The sequence below is a fragment of the Pteropus alecto genome, unplaced genomic scaffold (genome assembly GCF_000325575.1).
Source record: "Pteropus alecto unplaced genomic scaffold, ASM32557v1 scaffold60, whole genome shotgun sequence".
Taxonomy (NCBI): domain Eukaryota; kingdom Metazoa; phylum Chordata; class Mammalia; order Chiroptera; family Pteropodidae; genus Pteropus; species Pteropus alecto.
In genome coordinates, this window is record NW_006430726.1 from 4,234,248 (window position 1) to 4,250,597 (window position 16,350).

Here is a 16,350-nt window from a genome sequence, read left to right on the forward strand (position 1 = left end):
AACAGCCCATCGACAGCCTCACGTTTCCCAGCTTCATCCTTGGAGAGCCTCTCTCTTCCTTTCATTCCAGTATGAAAGTCCCTGGGAAGAACTAAGCCGGGCCTGGTTTAGGGTGCCTCCTGCCCCAACAGCGAAGCCAGCGGGTAGCGTCTATGATGGGCAGTAGCTTTCACGGGTGGAGTAGTTGGATGGGAAGGAGCAGCTCTCGGAGGGAGTGTGGGATGGGTGGGGGATGAGGGGGGTAGGCGCTGGTCAGACAGAACGACAGCTGCCCCTGCCCTGGGGTTCAGCCCAAGGCCCCCGACGCATTTCATCTTAAGAATTCATACCACTTTTATGTGTAATGAGAAATTTTTATCGTTCTTAATTATGAATCTGAGACAGTTTGGCTTCTGAGTTATCTGAGAAACTTTCCATTTATTGTTTGCTAAGAGAAGAATGGATAATAACTTGTGGGGAAATTTCAACAAGTTTTGACATAGAAAGGCTTCCCAGTTGACATCCTCCCTTACTTGCATATTGTGCCTAAAAGATATTTAATGGCTGTATTACATTACTTCTCTTTTTAGTCAGTGCTTTCGGAGTTGTTGTTATCATTCTGTCTTTGCATCCCAGTGTTGAGGTCATCGCATCCTGTGTTTTCCTGTTTCTGTTTCATCAGCTAACTGTTTCTTGGGCAAGTCACCCAACCTCGTGGGCCTTAATTTCTTCACCTGTTAGAATAGGCTAACTGTTCTAACAAACCCCAAATACACAAAAGTCTCAACCTTGACAGAGGTTTCTCAGTCATGTAAAATTTAAAATAAGTGTCCCTGAGTAGTGCAGGACTCTTCTCAGAGTGGTGATTCGGAGACTGAGGCTCCTTCCATCTGGGAGCTCTGCCATCTTCAACATGCGGGCCCCAAGGTCACCGTGCATGTCTGCATGGACAAGCTCGCAGATGGGAAAGAGCATGAAGGGTTGTGGGTGAGAGGTTTTAAGGGATCCATGTCAGTTTTTTCCATTGGCTGCTTGGCCACAGTCAACTTCAGTAAAGGCTGGGAAATAGGATCTGTCTGTACGTGCCCGGGAAGAAGAGGAACTGGATTTGGACAGCTGGCCATCTCTGCCACACCTCATTGGTGACATTTGTAACTCTTCCTCTTTTCCCTGCTTCCATGCGTAGCAGTTGTGAAGCTTGGTCTCCAAAGTCCTCCTTGCCCCCAACTATTGGTTCAGTAATAGACACCTAACCCAGGCCTAAGGCAGGATGTTGAGTTCCTCTGGTCCCACTTACGAGTTCTGGAGTCCCGTTGAGCCTTGCCAGAGGTTCACAAGATTTTACTCTGGGCTTTGCGTTTACATGAGCCCATAAATTCACGTTATTGCATAGTAATTTGAGGTTAATTTTCTTTACTTGCAACTAAAAGCATCCTGATTGATAAAACTTATGAAATGGCAGAGGAGCAAGGACAGAGAGAGGATAGAATCTGGATCTCTAAGTTCTACTTCTTTTTGTTGCTATAATGTCTGTGATGTTTCCTCAAATACTTCAACACCCAATCAGGGTCCGAATTGATGTTATCCTAGTTTGACTTCCAATTTCCTGTGATTACAACCGTGATGGCATTCTTATTTTACTTTTAGGCAATGGTTTGCCTCTGGATTGAATGATAGTTTTATTGAAGAATAAATGGTGATATTTTATTTCTCTTCCACTAAAATGAATGGAACATAGTTCACATGCTTTCTTTTTCCATGTTTTATTTTAGCAACTTCTCTAAAATTTTTCTTTTTGTCAAGAAAGTACATGGAATAAATAGATCATACACATTGCAGAAGGCATTTGATTTATAGCTGTGTATTTTTTCTATATCATATAGGAATTCTTTATTTCTTGAGTTCCAATGTTCCAAGCCCTTTTGAAATGTGAACAGTTTTTCAAATTTGTTGATTTTTATAGCACCTCCATTTTGAAAAAAAAAACGGCACATCGTGTTCCTGAAAGAACACATTGAGAGAATTCCATGGTGTTCGGGCAGGCAATTGGTAATGACCTGTTAAGTATTTTAGGAATTGTTGCTCAAGAAGCTAATTTACACAGCCCAAAACTGTTAGCTCAGCACACAGACACCTCATTCAGCTGTGGTGACAAACGTAAACTGTGAAAGTCCAACCTGACTCATCCTTCTCAGAATATGGGGACCAGCAGAAGGATGATAACCTCAGTATTGGAACTACCTTGCTTTGTTTCAGTAAGGATTCACCCTGACTTAAAGAATATTTACTATAGGATAAAAATGATAGCCCAGAAGGGAATGGGGGCCAGGGAAACACAGGGGTGGACTCATCACAGAAGTCAGGAGTCAGGTCACATGGGCAGTGCATACCACAGGGACTTGCATGGTGGCCAGGGGTAGGGTCACATTTGATTCTGAGCTTCCACAGTCTCAACAAATAGGAAGACAGTCCCAGATCCCTGAGATTTAACACAAGCTAGTGACTCAGAAGTGGAGTTTCTGAGCTGAGGCCTAAAGAAATTGCTGTCCTGGGTCTCTTTTTAAGGGACAAGGCTCTCAACGTTTTCCTAATAAATATGGGGTGAGTGTCCCTCGGTGCCAGCCGAGGGCACATGCTATATGTGGACTGCAGGGATGGCCAAGGTAGGTCTTCTGGGAGAATGTGTTATTATCAATTTTATCAACCATTTGTAATTTTTCTTATATGTTGTCCATTACTTTGGCCATTTCTTATTGAAGAATTGGAGGGCTTTTTTTCAAATTGTATGGGATCTTTTAAAAATTAAGAATCTTATTAATCCATTAGTCATTTATGACAAATAACTTTTTTTTTTTTTCTAGTTTGCCTTTTTAAATTGCTTATGGTAAATGTTTTAGGATTGCTTACTGAAACGGGGATAAGCACTTGTGCTGAGTGGGAGGAGGGGGTTAGGGCAGCTGGCTCGAGGGAGAACTTTCAGAATGGCCCCTCTGAGGAAGGGAGAAGGAGTGATCGGGGACATGGAGACAGCACGCTGGGCTGCACTTGGCACCCAGGTGGTTGGACAGCGCACATCTACATACCATTCTGCAGGCACGTGGACTCAGTGCGTGGCCGGTCTTGTGTGTGTGGGCATGAGATGGATGTGGGACTGATCTGGAATGGAGCTGTGCGTTTCTCAGAACGTCCTCTAGCTACTGACAAGGCAGACAAGGGAGCAAGAGTGAGGGCTGTGTGTGTGGGTTTGACAGAAGCAGCAGACACTAGAGGCCTGGGAGCCTCGGAGAGCAGGGGGAGGAGGCCTCACTTCAGGGAGCAGCAGGTTAGTGCTTAGCGCAGTGCCCGATGTGCAGGGCTGCTTGGAGCCGTAGACCCTTACACTCTCGCAGCAGCGCGTGGCGCGGTGGTTTATATTTTCACCTTTTTTCATATCTTTGGGGTGTCTGTTTTTGGTTGTCTATTCTTGCTTGTACTCTTACTGCACTGGGGTTGCCACGTGAACCTTGGCATTCCCAGGGTGATGACAGGATTTGGAGTGCAGAAGACTGAGCTCGAGGTACCAAGGCCCTTAATGAATATGTGCGGCCTGTTGCATCACTGGGGGATGTGCATCCCCGAGGGCTGGAGGTAGACGGAGCATCTGGGAGTCACAGTCGAGGAGTCAGAGGCAGCCTCCCCCTGGTGGAGTGGTGCAGAGGGCGGCCTTCGGGAAGGCTTATTTCAGAGCTTTCCCAGGAGTTTCTGTGCCTGCGCATTTAGTGGCCCAGGGAGGTGGCAGAAGCCTGGCGACGTTTGCTGTGTTGTGACAGTGAAATATAGGTTAATTATGTCTGTTTCGGTATATTCTCAGATGCCTGCTCTCAGTCTGTCTGGCCCCCTGTCACTGCCTTTCTCCGTGAGCACCGGCTAGATTTGTTAGACTCCGCCAGCCCCCCTCCCCCGGCCCCCTGCGTAATCACTTCTCCAAATTCAGTTGGAGAAAATTGAAGTCATTCTGTTCCAGTTCCATGCTCTGGGACTCAGTCCCATTTCTAATTACTGGGCCTTGTTGCTGTGGGCACACTCCCATCTTAAATTCTTCTTCTTTGTCCTGGCTACCTGCCAGCGCCCCGGTTTCCCATGGCTTAGGCTCCTTTGCGTTCAGCCATCCACTTTCTGACCCCAGGCCCCAAAGATGAGATCCTGCCACCTGACATGGACCTCCTCCCACTGCTGGTGCGTCTGCCGGGCCCTTCGCTGCTGCCTTCCACCCACCCCACCTCACGCCGCCCCTGCTTGCTGAATCTCCCTAAAGCGGTGCCTGCAGGGTTTTTTGCTGGGCGCTCGGTGCCCTTCCTGACAGGGAGCCTCCCTGTCCCCCTGTCTAGGAGCCAGGCACGTACTCCGCCTTCGTGAGTGTGGGCTGCGGGACGCCTCCCGGGCCAGCCCGTTCTTTGTCTTTAGGGTTCCTGTTCTGACAATGGGCGCATGGGGAGGGATAGCTTTTGAGTCCTGTAAAAAGAAAAAGGAAGTGTCCTTCACCCAGCTTCTTTCTCCCTCCTTTTCCTCATTCTTCCTGGGTTGTGAGTGTGTGTGTTGTGATGTTTTGTTGTTTCGGGGGCGAGGATACTCCAAGTGGAGAAGGGTGGGAGAGTCGAAGAGTAATTTTTACTTCGTGACCAGATAAAGGGAGTCTGAAAGCAGCCTGCAGAGCATTCTCGCTCTCTTCTCTTCTCTATCTTTCCAAACAAGTGACGTAAAAACCAGGCCTCTTTTCTCTTGAAAGTGACCGTTAGAAAGCCATTTTGGGCTGTAGGTGACACAGGAAGTTTTATAATGAGGCCAACAAAATACTACTTCTGAATGTCTGTTCCCTGACCTGGAAGTAAGGATGTTATGGATCTCTTTTTGTAATGGCATTTGTTGTCCTGAGCACTTACTTATTATAAAATTTAGGAATTTTGAGTGATACATGATAAAATCCATGTAAAGGACAATACGCAGGGATTGCATTGTTTTACACGGCCAATTTTCACAAAAGTTCAGATTTTCTCTAGACTGTGGTGGGTTATATTGTCTGTTCTGACAAAAACCAGTTGAACAAAAATGCTGGTGTCAGATGCTGTTGGTGGGAATATAAATGGGTAAGATTACTTTGGAAAACTGGCAGTATTTACTAAAGTTGAACATGTACATTTTCTGTCATCCACCAGTTCTGCTCCAAGACATATACCCAACAGAGGTGTATACATATATTTGCCAGAGTCACATACTAGACTGTTCACAGCAGTGCTGTTCATAATAGCGAAAAACGAGAAGTAATGCCAAAGTCCATCCGAAGGAGAATAAGTTGTGATATAAGCATACAACAAAATACTGTATGCAGTTGTCCCCAACCTTCCTGGCCCCAGGGACCGGTGCTCCTATGAGAATCTAATGCCTGATCTGAGGTGGGGCTGCTTGGGAGCGGCTGCAAATACAGTGAAGCTTCGCTTCGCTTGCTCGCCCACTGCTCACCTCCTGCTGAGTGGCCTGGTTCCTAACAGGACACAGACTGGTGCCGGTCCACAGCCCAGGGGTTGGGAACCTCTGTTCTATAGCAAAAGAAATGAATGAAACACTGTTACATGCAAGAGCATCCTTGAATTTCACAAGTGAAGTGTCGACTGAAAGAAGCCAAACAAGATTCCTCGCTATGTGATTTGCTTTATACCAAGTTCAGAATCAGGCAGAGGTCTGGTGCCGGGAGTTAAAGGTGGTGCTGACTTCTGGAAAAGAGCGTGAGGGCTTCTGAGTTCGGTAATGCTGTTTCTTGACCTAGATGGTAGACGGGTGAGTTCGTTTTGTGCCACTTCACCAAGCTACCCACTTATGATTTATAATTTTTTTTCTGTAAGTATGTTAACCTTCAATAAAAATTTGTGTTAGAAACCTTAGTATGTATTATGTTTGAGCCAGAATTTTTATGAATGTCCTCTGGTTTCTGGACGTGGCATGCGCTTTTACCTCGGTCTAAAATTGTCTTTACTCCGTTCTCACTTGATTCCTGTTCATCCCATGGGTCTCCCCTGAGAGGCTGTTTCCCTCCTTCCCCACACATGCAGGGGCCAGTTTCCTCTTACAGTCTCTGTCGGCACCACGTCCCGGAGCACAGCTCTGACTTCACATGTCTGTGTGTGTGTGTGTGACCGCCTCTCGTGATGGGTACGCTCGGGGGGAGAGAGAGGCTGGGCCTTGCTTTGCCAGCCATGTGTCTACACCCGCTGGTATTTGTCAAATGAACGAACTGAGTGGACTGACTTCAAAGGCAGCAGCCTTTTCCCCCACCACCCTTTTCAACTTTCAGTTCAGAGAAGTGAAAGCTTTAAGGGGTCATGAGGTTGAAGCGCCCATGAAGTTGCATGGAACATTTTTGAGGCTATGCAAAGTGACTTTAATAGCTTTAAAGTGTGACCTATAGAAAACTTCTGAGCTGGAAGAGGGAAGCAGTATTGGCTAATCAGTCAGTGTCCCTTAACCTGGTTCCGTGCCCACTAGCATGTTCTTGAGAACAGTTTATATATGATGACTTCATTTGTTCTGGCTTTTCTCATGACAGTCCTAAGGTCAAGCGATTTTAAGCCTGAGAAATATGTTCTGGAAGTTAGTTCCAGAGTCCCTATTTCCTTGTTCTTTCTGTAGTATGGAAATTGTGGCTGTCCACCCCATCCCCTCCCTGCGCAACTGTTTTCAGAAACAGCTTTGAAAGGAGTATAGATGTCCTCTGTATTCATTTTCTCTGCACGTCAGTTCTTTTTCACCGAGATATGGGAAAATGGCAAGTTCTCATTTGCCATTTTAACCTCACAGAATCAAGCCGAAAGCCCATGCTCAGATTGACTCAGAAAGGAGAATTTAAGACAATACATTTGCATTTAGGCTTTATTTGTTGGATGATGTTTGTGGGGGTTTTTTCCTTCTTGTGTGACGTGGTCAGGAGGTGGGCTTTGGAGACAGTGTGTCCGAGTCCCAGCCTTGCCACAACCTGCCTTTTGACCTTTAGACTCTAAAAAGTAGATTAGGGCTTTCTTTTTAAGAATACATTTGGAAATTAATTTTGGTGACTTAAATGATATGCAATGCTCAGTTATACAATTTGCCCTTGGGAACAAGGAAGTAAAGATAGTATCATTATATTGGTTTGTATAATCCTCTCTCTTCTCCCCTTTAACTTTGAAAGGAAAAGAGTGTTAGAGAGGGAATTTTGGAGAATCTGATCCCCTGTCAGATCTGCTAATCATTTCCTGAAGAACAGCCCCATCCAGACCTCCGTAGAAATCTGGATGTGAATTGGAGCTTTGAGCTCTTGTCTATTTTCCTTCCTGTAGCAGCTTCGGGTTGCTTGGCGTTAAGGGTGATGTTAAATGACACCGTGTCTGTTGGTGGGAAAAGGGGAAGCGGCGGGATGTTTTGCAAGGGATGGAAGATGGTATTTATGTACAAAAGTGACCCATTTGGACCTTAGCAACTTTGGTCCTGGAGGGCTGGATGGAGAAGTTAGAAGGTCAGAAGGGCTTTGAGACGTGGTGGAAAGAACAGACTTTCTTTATTTTGCCTCTACCACTGTGTAACTTGGACAAGTTGCTAATTTCTCTGAGCGTTACTTTTCTTGATTCTCTTGTTTACAAAATAGGAATAATAAATTCTGCCTTATAAAGTTTTTTAAGAGGATTAACCGAGATACCATATGATAACTGTTTTCTAAGAGACAGTGAGCTTATACATAAAGAAGTGAGTTTTATTCTTTCTTCCTCTCTATCATTTTAACCTCTTGTCTGCTTTGACAAGAATGGAGGAATTCTGTTTAAAGGATTCTCTGTAATTAGCTGACTTTTTATTTCGAAACATGGGGTTACAGAGGATTTATAATACGTACAGAAGTAAAGAGCACAGTGTTACATTTGTTGCATAACAGATTATCCCAAAATTCTGTAGGTCAGGAATTAGAGAACAGCGTGGCTTCATGGTTCTGGTTCACAGTCTCGTTGCCAGGCGTTGGCTGGGGCCACAGCCACCCAAAGGCTTGACTGGGCCAGAGGCCTCACTTCCAAGGCAGTTCCCTCACATGGTCAAGTTAGTGCTGGATGCCTGGGGTGAGGGCTCTATGCCTTTCCATTTGGGCTGTCTTCATAGGGCAGCCCAAATGTCCTTCCCCCAGAGGAAGCCATCCAGTACCAAAACAGAAGATACAGTGAGCATTCTTTCTAGCCTAGTCTGGGAACTTGTATATGGTTAGTTTGGCCATATTCTATTGCTCACATAGATGAGTCCTGACTCAGTGAAGGGGAAGACCACACAGATCTTATGATGACCATCACATTTTTAATTCATTAATGTCTGCAAATGGTAATATTCCCATCTAGCGTTCTTTTCTCATTTGGGTGGCATCTCCAGTGCAATGTCAGAAAGCAGAGAAGATCGTGTTTTGCTTTTATGATACACTTGTGTCTTGTTTCTGACTTTGGCAGGAAAGTTCTAGTTTTTCTCCATTAAGATTTAGCAGACTTTTACATTGACTAGAAGGAAATTATGTAGAGAAAGTGGTTTTTTTTTTTTTTTTGCTCCTTTTCAAAGTGTGGGTGAGATATACTCAACATTGATTGTACTCTCCAATCTACAGTATAATATCTTAATCATTTTCTCAATAGTTGAAATTATTTTCAACTACTTGACAAGAAAAATAATATATTTAAGTGATGAATATGCAAAACTGTTACCATATGGTTCTAATTTTGCAGATAATTGCATAGAAAAATAAGGTGAAAGGAGGTTTTAAAAATGAACACCCAGAGGCTACATTAAGTTACAATACTGCCATCTCAACGCCGAGCCTCAGGATTTGCTGTGGTGGGGGCAGAAGGTACTGAGGGCTCCCACACCATCCATTAATTGCTTCAGTGACACATGTTACTCCAGCTCACAGTCTAGTCAGTGGTCCGACTGCAGGGAGTGGGAAGGGTGGTCCTCCTGTGCCAAGAAAGAGAGGAGAGCCCGGTGTGGGTAAGCATTAAAAGGCCCTGCCACTGTTCAGAACCTTTTTTTTGGTGCTAATTCTTTAATCTTTCCAGTTTCTTCTATAGTTACTGATCTGTTCTAGTTTCACCCTGCTTTTATAAATTTCAGTTTGTTTCCAGAACGTTGTTGATTTCGTCAGGAGTTTAAAATATATTTGCAATGTATCCCTAACAAGCATGCTTTGATGGGCATTTCAAAATGATCACTTTGATTTTATCTCAATAATATGTAATAATGGCTACTGAGTGGGAAAATGGATTGTAGGGCACACAAGTATCAGGTGGCTAACTCACTAGAGGACTCTTGCAGTGGTCCCGTCAGAGGCCGTGTGTTTTCCTGGTGGTGGTGGTCGGTGTGGAGGGACGCGGACAAAGTTTGGGAGGCAGAATCCTCGTGCTCTTCTGCAGGCGGTCGAAGCAGGCAGGCCGTGTCTCTCTGTGTCAGGACAAGGCTAGGAGTTTGTGCCACATGAAAGTAACACACCGATTTCTTTATCGAGAACGCCTTGCTGTTAAAATTTTTTTGTGGTGGATTCACATTCTGCCTTAAACTCTTTATTTGGGGACCAGTAACAGTTGGTCCACAGGCACACTTTAAGCAGAACTAATCTCTAGTATTTCCTTTTTAGGGACATGCCATGTTTTTATTTACCAGTCTCGTAATGTTGGACATTTAGATGTTTGCATCCCCTCACCCCTTACCCTAAATCTTCTTTTTCGATACTTAGAAATAAATCATTTTGTTATGAAATTCTCATGTAATTACATATATACTGTTTATGATTTCTTTAGGACAGTTTCTGCAAATAGGATAGGGATTTTGGAACCTATTGACAAATTATTCTCTAGAAAGCTTGTACCCACATACAGAGACATATTTTTGCCGCCATTGATTTTTTTTTCGAAAAAGCTTTGCGAATTTAGATGATAAATAGCAAGTCATTATTTGAATATGTATTTATTTGATTACTGGCAAGGCTGAATTTTTTTTATGTATGTTTTGGAATTGATTTTTCTTTGCCAGTTGTATATGTTCTTTGATCATTTTTATTTTGGGATGTAAGTACCCTTTATGTTAATGATATTTACTCTTTGACCCATAATGAAAATATTTTTTCTCCATTTTTAGAACAGATTTTCGTATTTTTGCTTCACGCAGAAAGCTCCCATTTTTAGAGTGTCCCAGCAGCAGAGCTCCCACGGTGGGGTGGTGGAGCTAGGCTCTCTCTCGGCCTCCTGCGTACAGAGGCTGCCCTCTACCTGCAGGCTGAGATGCTTGGGAGATAAGAGCCCTTGTAGCAGGGAAATTTGTATGCGTGATGGATGATATCAAGGGATTATTATAAAGTTTTGTTAGTTGTAGTAATAGAATTGTGATTGGGAAGAAAAGTCTCTGCACGTGCGCGCGCGCGCACACACACACACGCGCGCGCACACACACACACACACCATCTATCATTGGGAGTGAAAAATGCTATATTGGCCTTAGAATATACTACTATAGTGAAAAAAGGATGGATGTGTAGCAAGCCTATCAGAATTATAATAATTATTGAGTCTAGATGATGGCTATATGGAGGTCTTTTATACTTTTTTCCATTTTTGTATATGTTTGAAAATGTTTATAATAAAGATTTTGAGGGCTCTTCTTGGGTCTTTGGAGGTCTTGGGCGAGGGGATTTCTTTGGAGTCCCTGTGGTCAGGATTCTCTTCTTTCTACTTTCTCCTGGTACTCTGCAGGTGCTGTGGTGATCCACACCACAAATGGAGCTGCCCTGAAAGTCAGGAATGAGTCAGAGAAAGGGGCGCATCATTGCCCCTTCATTCATTCATTCATTCATTCATTTTATCCTGTTTATGTATTTTTATTATGGTGACATTGTATATATGTACCACAACTTCTTTAGCCAGTCATCTATCATTGGACACTTCGGTTGCTTCCATGTCCTGGCCACTGTGAATAATGCTGCTGTGAACATTGGTGTGCAAATATCTTTTCAGATATATGTTTTCAAGTCTTTGGGCTAAATACCCAGTAGAAGGATTGCTGGATCATATGGTAGATCAATTCTTAGTTTTTTGAGGAACCTCCATACTGTTTTCCATAGTGGCTGTGCCAGTTTGCAGTCCCACCAGCAGTGTATGAGGGTTCCTATTTCTCCGCATCCTCTCCAGCACTTGTTATTACTTGTCCTGTTGATGATGGTATCTCATTGTGGTTTTGATTTGCATTTCCCTAATAGCTGGTGATGTTGAGTATCTTTTCATATGTTTGTTGGCCCTTTGTATGTCTTCTTGGGAGAAGTGTCTGTTCAGGTCCTCTGCTCATTTTTTAATTGGTTTGTTTTTTTGTTGTTGTTGTTGTTGTTGAGTTGCATGAGTTCTTTGTATGTTTTGGATATTAGGCCCTTATTGGAGGCGTTGCTTGCAAATATATTTTCCCATTCAAATAGTTTTCTCTTTACCTTGTTGATGGTTTCTTTTGCTGTGCAGAAGCTTTATAGTTTGATGTAGTACCATTCATTTATTTTTGCTTTTACTTCCCTTGCCTTTGAGATCAAATTCATAAAATCCTCTTTATCCAAGGCCCATGAGTTTAGTCCCTATGTTTTCTTTTATGCCATTAATTGTTTCAAGTCTTGTATTCAGGTCCTTAATCCATTTTGTGTTAATTTTGGTGTGTGCTGATAGACAACAGTCTGATTTCATTCTTCTGGAGGTGGCTTTCCAGTTTTCCCAGCACCATTTATTGAAGAGGCTTTCTTTTCTCCACTGTATGTTTTTGGCTCTTTTGTCGAAAATTATTTACCCACAGAAATATGAGTTTACTTCTGGACTCTTGATTCTGTTCCACTGGTCTGTGTCTCTGTTTCTCTGCCGCTACCATGCCGTTTTGATTATTGTCACTTTGATGTTGGACAGAGTGATGCTTCCAGCCTTGTTCTTTTTTCTCAGGATGGCTTTGGCGATTTCGGGTCTTTCGTGCTTCCATACAAATTTGATGTTTTTTGTCCTATTTCTTTAAAAAATGCCAATGGGATTTTGATGGGGGTTGCATTAAATCTGTATAATGCTTTAGGGTAATAAAGTCATTTTAACTTAGGTCCTTCACATGCTTAGTTAGATTTAATCCTAGGTATTTTATTCTTTTTGTTGCAATTGCAAAAGGAATTGTATTTTCTACTTCTTTTTCTGATGCTTTATTATTAGAGTATAGGAACGCTGTGGATTTTTGAACATTGATTTTGTATCCAGAGACTTCACTGTATTTGCTTATTGTTTCTAGTAGTGTTCTCGTGGAGTCTTTAGGGTTTTCTGTATAGAGAATCATGTCATCCGCAAATAATGACAGTCTGATTTCTTCATTTCCTATTTGGGTGCCTTTTATATCTTTCTCTTGCCTGATTGCACTCCAGGGTTATATCGAATGACAGTGGTGATAGTGGATAGCCTTGCCTTGTTCCTGATCTTGGAGGGAAGGTTTTTAGTTTTTCACCATTAAGTATAATGCTGGCTGAGAGTTTGTCATATATGGCTTTTATCATGTTAAGGTACTTTCCTCCTATACCCATTTTGTTAAGTAGTTTGATCGTAAATTGTCAAAGGCTTTTCTGCATTTATCAATGTGATCATATGATTCTTATTTTTTGATTTGTTTATGTGGTGTATCACATTAATCAGTTTGCATATATTGAACCGTCCCTTTGCCCTTGAGATGAAGCCCACTTGATCGTGGGGTATAACCTTTTTAATATGTTGCTGTATTTGGTTCGCTAGTAACTTATTTAGGATTTTTGCATTTGTGTTCACGAGAGATATTGGTCTATAGTTTTTGTATGTGCGTGTGTGTTATCTTTACCAGGTTTTGGTGTCAGGGTAATATTGGCCTCATAAAATGAGTTAAGAAGTATTGTCTCCTCTTTGATTTTTTGGAAGAGTTTGAGGAGAATAGGTATTAAATCTTCTTTGAATGTTTGGTAGAATTCACTGGTGAAGCCATCTGGTCCTGGGCTTTTACTTTTTGGTAGTTTTTTGATGATTGTTTCAATTTCCTTACTGCTGATCAGTCTATTTAGATTTTCCAGTTCTTGATTCAGTCTGGAAAGGTTCTCCACTTCTTCTAGGTCATTAAATTTGGTGTTATATACTTTTTCATAGTATTCTTGTATGATCCTTTGTATTTCTGTGGTGTCTGTCATAACTTCTCTTTCATCTCTGAGTTTATTTATTTGTGTCCTTTCTCTTTTTTCTTTAGTGAATCTAGCCAGGGGTTTGTTAATTTTATTAAACTTCTCAAAGAACCAGCTCTTCGGTGCATTTATTTTTTCTTCTTTTTTTTTCAATTTCATTTAATTCTGCTCTAATTTTGATTATTTCTTTCCTTCTGCTGATTTTAGGTTTTATTTGTTCTTTTCTAGTTTTTTAAATATGAAGAGTTAGGTTGTTTGGGCTCGTTCTTGGTTTTTTTGTTTTGTTTTGTTTTGTTTTGTTTTGTTTTGGCATAATTGCCCACTTATTTAAATGTCTCTGGTCATTTGCAGATAATACATATTCTATCTCAGGTGTAAAGTTCTAAAGTATCAGTTAAATAAAGCTTATTAATTCCATTCCTGTGTGTTTGTGATGTACCCAGTCTGCCAGAGACGGAGAGTGGCATTTTCAGGTCCTCACCACAGTTTTGGATTTCTCTTCGTGCTTTCCACAATTTGGGGCTTAAAAGAAAAAAAAAGCAAAACTATTTCAAAATTTTGAAATAATTTCAGACTTAAAGAAAAGTTGAAAAAATAGACAGTCCAAAGAATCCCTGCGTACTCTTCATACAGATTTTGCCCAAATGTTAACCTTTTTTCTGTGCGCTTTTATCATGTATTCCCTATCTGTAGTCGTCGTCGTTGTCGTCATCTTCTTCTTATTATTATTTTATTTTTATTATTTTTAACTCCTACAGCATCTGGTATTACTAGGTGGTCTCCCATCCAAGTACTAACCAGGCCCGACCCTGCTTAGCTTCTGAGCTCAGACGAGATCAGGCACGTTCAGGGTGGCATGGCTGTAGACCCATATTATTATTTTTGAATCCATTTGAAAGTAAGTTGCAGACATGATGCTCCTTGACCACTAAATACCTCAGTGTGTATTTCTTAAAAACAACGATGTTTTCTGTTATCAATAATAGTTATCAAAGCCATGTTACTCAAATTTCACCAGTTGCCCCACTAATTTTCTTTATAACAAAAGAAAAAATAATTTTCTAATCTAAGATCCAATCAAAGATCACCCATGTTATCATGTACCTTAGTCTTCAATGTGAGACAATTCGTCGATGTTTGTTTTTTGGATTCTAGGCCTTTTTGAAGAGTACAGGCCAGTTATTTTGTAGAATTTTCTTTATTTTAGGTTTATCTGCTGTTTTCTCATGATAGATTCAGGTTATGCATTTTTGGCAGGAATAGTACAGAAACGATGTTACCTCTTCTGCGTGCCATAGCAGAGGGCACGTGGTCATTCCACTGCTGGTGCTGATCACTATGACTCCTTGATTAAGATGGTGTCTGCTGGGTTCCCTCACTATTATCCCCTTTGAACTTAATGAATATCTTGTGGGTAGATATTTTGAGACTATGTAGCTAAGCTTTTCCTCATTAAACTTTCACTAACTAGTTTTATCATCCACTGATGATTTTTGCCTGAAACAATTATTACCATCTTGGTTACCAAGCAGTGAGTTTTAAATCCTGGGTAGCATGTTCTGACAGTGTTATTCAGCCACTCGAGGTCTGTCTCACATCTTTTTAGTTGAGAATACAGCAAATTTATGGAGAAGAACGGCTAGATTTCAGAGTTGGTCCAGACCACATGAGTGCTTCATATTTTTCCTTCGAGAGAACCTGGTTGGGTCCAGTTCTCACCCCTGCTGCACTGTTCAGGCACCACGTCGCCCCTGCCAGTCTGCTGTCCTTTTAGCCCCGGCATCAGTCCACAGTCCAGGCGGCAGTATCTGGGTATTGGGAGTGGTTTTATGGTGTGTCTGTGACAGATCCTATCATATCAACTAGAATAAACCAGCCGAGGCTGCCTTTTCCAAAAGGCTCTACAGCAGGGTACCATGTCATGGATTTATATCTAATGAGTCAAGGGAAGGTTTTGTCAAATGAGAGATATGTGAGCATGTTCACATGCTAAAGGGACAGTGGTAGAGGAGAGAGTGATGATTAGGACAGAGGGGGCTGTTGTTGGGACCCTCGAATAGGCGGGCCTGGGTAGTAGGATTATCCTGGGCGAGAGGAAGGGTGTTGCTTTTAGAAATACTGAAAGGAAAGGAGTGGGCGTGGGGATGAACACTGCTGTTCTTGTAGGTTAGGCGTGGGCATACGTTTTAAGGAGTTATTGCCTGATTGCCTCCTTTTTCATTGTGAAATAGTGAGGAGGTCAGTCCCAAGAGTGAGGGGGTACAAACCTTGAGGACATCACTAAACAGGGAAGGAGATGGGGAATGAGAGCTCTCTGGGGCTCACCGAAAGATTTCTAGCTGGGGGTGGAGACCACGAGTGTTTGGGGGCCTCAGTCTACAAGGCTGTGTGGTTTTTTTCCAGCAGTGTCTAGCAGCCCAGGTGTAGAAATGAAGGAGCGAACGGTTGCGTTGACTGGAGCAGGTAGCTTTGCCAGATATTGTGTTGGAAAGGCAAAGAAGAGGGGTGGGAGGGTAGAAAGTGGAATGAGAGGGTAAAACTTTGTCTGGAGAGGCGGTTCAAGTAATGGATCATGCAGTCGGTACAGGATGGGAAAGGTGGAGAATTGGGAAGAAAGTAGAGTGAAAAAATTGGAAGTGAGAGAATTGTAAGAGGAGGAATAAAGGTCCCTGAAAACTGGCAGGATAGAGAGTAGGATGTTGGAGTTTAGCGTTTCCAACGTGGGACAGTCCTGGCTGACGGGCTGGAGTGAGGTAGGGTGGAGGTGAAAATCACAGGATTGTGTTGGAACTTGTCGAAGTTGCTGGACGGGTTATTTATGTGGACGTTGATACCACTAGGTTGCTGGCAGCATGTTGGTGGAGATGGGATGGCGTGTCCCAAATGTTCGGGGAAGTGCTAGAATATTCAGAGAAAGAGGGAGAGTTGAGAGAGAGTGAAGCATGTTAGCAGAATGGCAGTGATAACCTTAAAGAAAGGTGACGTTTTGTCTGCCCAGGGGTCCGGGGTAGCTGGATCTGAAGGTGTACTGGAACCAGCTCGCCACAAGCCTTCAGAGATGCCTCGGAGCCCGTGGAGAGCAGCATTCGCGCAGGATTCCAAGCAAAGATTGGTCATTGGGTCTTTTCTTATAGTATTTCTTCCTGTAC

General features: G+C 42.6%; 1 protein-coding gene and 1 pseudogene across 1 annotated transcript in view; one reads left to right on the top strand and one right to left on the bottom strand.

The window, feature by feature from the left end:
* Nucleotides 1–16,350, top strand: part of PDE8A (phosphodiesterase 8A) — a 109,870-nt gene that overhangs the window by 18,250 nt on the left and 75,270 nt on the right. The gene's annotated exons all lie outside the window — the stretch shown is intronic.
* On the bottom strand, nucleotides 13,951–14,069 carry LOC112484066 (annotated as a pseudogene).